The sequence below is a fragment of the Cupressus sempervirens genome, chromosome 10, assembly GCF_028749045.1.
Source record: "Cupressus sempervirens isolate cs-2001-9-10 chromosome 10, ASM2874904v1, whole genome shotgun sequence".
Lineage (NCBI taxonomy): Eukaryota > Viridiplantae > Streptophyta > Pinopsida > Cupressales > Cupressaceae > Cupressus > Cupressus sempervirens.
This window is the reverse complement of record NC_143127.1, coordinates 499,338,965-499,344,964: the sequence shown is the minus strand read 5'-3', so window position 1 is coordinate 499,344,964 and position 6,000 is coordinate 499,338,965.

Sequence of the window (6,000 nt, the reverse complement as noted above, 5' to 3'; positions counted from 1 at the left end):
TCATAGCCTGCCATCATGTCCATTATCATATCAATGTTGGGAAGTGGAAAATCATCCTTAGGACATGCCAAGTTGAGATCACAGAAGTCATTACAACCTCTGATAGATTTATCATGCTTAGAGACTAGAACAATGTTGGATATCCATTTGGCATAATCAATTGCAAGGATGAATCCTACTTTTAGAAGTTTCTCTAGTTCTGCTTTGACAAACAATGCAACATGAGGATGCATTTTCCAAAGTTTTTGTTTAACTAGTTTGATGCTTGGTTCAATGGAAAAATGATGCATAATAAGATCAAGATCTAGTCCTAGCATGTCATAATATGTCCAAGAAAAAATTATCTTCTTCTCTCGAAAGAAGGCAATAAATTCCTCCCTTTCTTTAGGGGACAATGGCTATGCCAGATGTATCATATGAGGATGTTCTTCTGTACCTAGGTTAATTGGCTATGTCGGCTCTATCAACACTGATGATCTCTCTTGAAAGTGACTTGGAAGTGCATCAAATATCTCATCTGCAGGCACCTCAGAGAGGTTTTCACCCTTGGATATGTCTTCTATTTTTACATTTTTGGGTTTTGACACTGCCACAATGTGGTTTTCACCATTAGACCTTTTGCATTTTTTCTTTTTAATTGTATGACTAAGATATTTTATGTTAGCTTTAGTCATGTTGATGCTCTATTCACTGGTGAAACATGTTATAGGTTCAACAACATTTAGGTAACAAGCAATACCATAGTCATTTTGGAATGTGGGGACTTCACTAGATGCATTAGGGTTCTAGTCTATAAGCTTAGGATGTGTGAGTGAAAGAGTAGTGACAGATTTGATTGCATTCATGGTATAGTCATTAAGTGCTTGGACCAGTAATTTGAGACCTATGGTGACTTCATCCGCAAGTGTGTTTGAATATCTCTGAGTACTAACATCAGCAATTGATGACTCTAGGACACTAGTTGGATTAGACCCATCTGACCTAAACCTAGACATTTCACCCAATTTGATTTGGTTTTCATAGACATGTATTTGGTCAATGTCTTTATCAGTAGTCACTTTTAAAAGAGAGTCAAACTCATATTCCTTAGAATCAATGCTACATAGCAAGAGACTGTAGAACTCCCCAAAAATGATAGGGACATACTCACCTTCATTATTTGGGTTCTTACACAAGTACTCAATATGTAATGACTAACTATACTCTCCCTTTTCTAAATGAGCTTTGGGTTGATTAGTATTGTCCTCAAAAGAATCACTAGTATCATCCACAACGCTGACATGTGGCACAAAGTCATCCAGCTTAGCAAAGAATTCAGCAAGATCATGAGGGATAGGATAAGGATAGAGATCCTCATCATTAGATTGTTCATCTTGAGTATTTGACTCAGCTTGTGACTCATTTCTAGATGAATTCTCAGGTTCTGGTATGAATTTGTTAGCCCCTAAATGGAAGGGAACCTTATTAAAGCCTAGGCCAATTGTATCGCTGTTTCTTCAAGATATTGCCTTGGTAGGATCAATTAGGCCATTGTTATTGCACCCAATAGGGCCAGTTCCCTTGTAGCCAAAATGCTTCATGAGTATAAGACCAGACCCATATTTCTTAGGAGTGATCTCTTGAGCTTGCTCTATTAAGTCTACTAGAGTCTCTTCTTCGTAAAGCCATGCAACAATGGCTCTATTTTCACTTTCATCCTCTAGGGGAACTATAGCTTTGACAAAAGTGCCGTTGTACTTGGTTTGAGGTGTCAGCACAAATGGCTTCTTTTCCTCTAAGGGTCTCTCATAATGATGAGGAGATTCTGGAAGAGATGTTAATGCCAACACCTGTTCAATATGATACTCTCCCATGCTAGTTTCTTTCAATTTGAATGATTTCTTGATTTGTTTCAGATTATTATCGTGATAATTAGTGGATTCCCTGTTAGCGGGGATGAAATTTTTAGCAGCATTGAGCATATTGCAGGTATAGCTAGTAGTGGCAGGAATAGTGACCTTGGAGCCATGAAACAGAAATTTGATGCATTAGTGATATGTGGAGGGCATAGTGCGCATCTCATGTATCCATGGCCATCCTAGTAGAATGTTATAGGCCAAGGGAATGTCGAGCACTTGACAGGTGACATCCCTTTCGATAGGACCCATGCAAATGGATAAAACCACAAGACCTAGAGACTTTCGTTTAACTTTGTCATACACTTTGATAGTGATCTTGCATCAAGGATCAATAGAGTCCTTAGAGTAATTCAATTGTCTAAGTAAATTAGCAAAGATAATGTTTAAGCTAGCACCATTATCAATGAGTGCCCAATGAACATGTGTCTAATGTATCATGACCTCAATGTGTAGAGGTTATTTATGTGGGTGACTTAGTGAGTTATCACCCTCCTTAGAGAAGGACATAAAATAAGGTGAGGTTAGGTGACCTACCATGGATTGAAACCACTCAAGATCAAGATCTTGAGGAACATTTTCCTTAGTGAGGGCTTTGTCCCGAATCTGCCTGTGAGCAGGCAAGATTTTAAGTAGCTCAAAGATGGAGATTTGAGCATTAGTTCATTTCAATTGATTGAGAACACTATAGCTGATTGCCGTTGAGTTCATTGTGATTTTTGCACCTTTTCCAGATGGACTAGCAAGGGCTTTGTCTTTATGTTGTTCAGGATCAGGAGTAGAAGGCACAGGGCCTTTAAGCACCAACTTTGTGCGGGAGTGTGTAATAGTGTTAGCACAATGTTGTGAAGGTGCGTTGTCTATTATGTTGGAAGTAGGGCCCCTCAAGAAAAATGGTGTCTTGGGTTTATCATTATCTTACTTGTCCTTAATGGTGATGATGTCACAATATTCAAAACCCACAAGTTCAACCATGTTGATCACTTTATCATCATTGGAGTATGCATAGTTGACCTTATTGTTAGGTATTGGTTTTGAACTCTCTCCTTTTTCATAAGCTGCGAAAGGCTCCTTAAATGCCTTGTGATCTAAGTTCTTGTTATGTCCATCTACCACAATGTCACCAAAATTGATCATGTCTTGAACTTTGTGATGCAAGTTTATGTAGTTGCTAGTGTAATCACCTAAAAATGGTCATCTAGACTATTAGCCCCCTTCTCAGCATTTTGGTTAAATTAATTTAATCATTTATCTAGACCAAATTGCTAATAATCAATTTATTTGATTATAACCTATAGTTTGACTATGCTATCCTATGTTCATTATTTGATTAAAAGAACATGTCCCCTTTTAATTAAATAAAACACCCCATTAGTCTAACCCACTTAAAGTGTACACATAAAGTCCTTTTTCTATTTTACAATTAAAAGAAAAGGCTTGTGAGACTTTTGTCTTATATGACAACTCAACTTATATTCTATTGGTTGACTTGTGTGTACACATGGATCACACCTATTCTCGAATTCCACCGTTGATCATCCACCATCTTCATCTTGATCTCTACCATCCGTATGACTTTAAAAGGGAGAGAGATTTTCCCCTCAAAGGATCCATCCATCTTTTGAATATTGTTATGCTGCAGGTTTTCTAATAGGTTTCTTTGGAGCTTTGTGGAGAACTTCTCATTTCTTGTCTCATTCTCTCATTTCCATCATATTAGCATAAGATCATATGAAATTCTTAGCATAGTTGCATGTTAGTTTAGCTTTGATTCTTGCAATAATCTCACATAGTTTAGATAATGGTATTGTAACACTCTCATTCACATTCTAGCATAGCTGCATTTTGCATTATCATCTTAGCTTAGTTTCCATACTTGCATTGCATTCTTGAGGGATTCCTTGAAGATATCTGCACTCTTGCTCTTGTCTCAGAGAACCTCCCGTTGCATGGTTTACTAGCAAGAAGTACATTTCTAAGGCTTGGCTGAGAGCCTTCATGCTTGAAAACTAACTTCTTGTACTCCATGGATAGGGAGCTCTAAGCCAGCATCTAAGCATTCCAACTCATGGAATTGTTTGGATAGAATGGTTTAGAGTGTGACACATTTCTATTGTACAGCTAGTATCGTGTCCCTTATTTTGGTGGTACTCACAAAATGTAGCTTCACTCCATCATGGTGGATGCGGTTGCGAATCATAAGGGCGAGAGTTGTCTAGCGGTGAAATAAGCTTATTTTGTAACAATTTTTTGTAAACCACATCTAAAGGTTCACCTAGAGGTGTATACTCTCATTTAGGATGTGTGGCCCATGAGTTTCTTGGTTTGTTTACAGATGTATTGTTGTTAGGTGTAGGTTTCTTAGCATTTTTGGCCACATTGAGGCCATCTGTGAGATTAAAGGTTGCCTTAGCAGGTTTAGGAGTGACATTGTCAACAACCCCATCATGTACAATTTCTCGGTTCTTATTGACATACTTGGTTTTTTCCTTGTTAGAGGTGAAGCCTTGTTTTGTGGACCTTGAAGTTGGACTCTATACCTGAAATTAGGTAGGAGATTATTAGTGAAGATGTCAAGCTTTTCCATTTTTGGAATTTTGCATGAATACGTAGTGTAAAGTTGTCTCCATTGTCGGAGGAATGTAAGGAAAGGTTCCCCAACTTTTTTCTTAAGGTTACATAGATCTAAAATATTGATAGGGTGTTGAATATTATGAGAATACTACTAAACAAACAAGTTAGCAATTTTTTCAAACATCTTGATATTGGGACGCAAGTGTGAGAACCACTCCAAAGCCTAACCACCTAGACTTTTGGGAAATAAACACATGAGATATGTTTGGTTATGCATAAATTCTGTAGATAATGCACCAAATTCCTACAAGTGATCTTGGGGATCAGTGGTTCCAAAGTATTTTTCATACTTAGGTAGTTCTACTCCTCTTGGGAAAGGAGGCATGTCTATGCTCTTGTCAAATGGAAATGCACAAAGAGCATCTAAGGCATATGTTTTAGCAGGTTTGTCTTTCTCTTGCATCATCTAAGCCAGTTGGTCTTGCATAATTTTTTGTTATTTTTGGAGTTTGGAAGTCTCGATTTCTTCTTTAGGTGTGATGATGGTTTTTACATTGAAATGAGAGGGTAGCCTAACTACCTCTTGGGAAAGTTTGAGAAAGTTCTTTTCTTTCTCTTTGTTGAGTAGAATTTCCATGTCCTTTTAAAAGTTTTTATCTCTTCAACATTTTTCTATGTGTTCAGGAAGTATTTCCACCTCTTCCCTTTCCTCATCGGTGTCATGGACTTTCTCTTTGTCATTCCTAAGTGGTTCTTGATGTCTGTTGTGACTACCATGTTTAGGTTCATGATCAGTCATTGTAGGAATGTGTTCAGTTTTAGTACATTGTGATTGAAAAGGTCCTTTGAAAAGGAAGTCCAATATTTTGTTTAGAGATACAGGACCTCTACTAGTCTCAAGATTTTCTTGATATAGAGGGTTCTTGGTTTGTCACAAGTTTATAGAGAATGTTCGTTGGACTTGACGTGACCTGATGGGTGAGGGAGATTGTGAGGATGCCTCACTAGATAAACTAGATGTCGACTGTGTAACAAAAGGAAGGCAACCTGTGTCACAATTATGACCCCTATCATGATCTCGCCTAAGTCTAAGAGGATAAAATACGTTGCCACTTCTTGTTGTGACAATCATAGACAAGGACAAGAAGTAAGAACATGGACAAGGACCACACTAGAAATTAGTCTCAATAAGACAAGATAAGAGTGCTATATACTGAGGCATGAATAGTTTGATTTGAAGGCTAGAGCAGCCAAAGATTATGACTATCATAACACAAAGTATGAAAAACACACATAACAAGAATCAAGACAACTAAAAGATGAGACTAGTTAAAGTACAAATCACAAATCTTTAGTTAAGCTAAATACCACTGTTTGGGACTATTTACAAATAGAGAAGGAATAACTCAATGCAGAAAATAGACTAGATGCAGATCATAGATTGCTCAAATAAGCTGATTTGACAATTTTAACACAAGATCTTGCATGAAGATTCTTTATGAGGCATGCAAGAAAGTACACTAGGTGACAT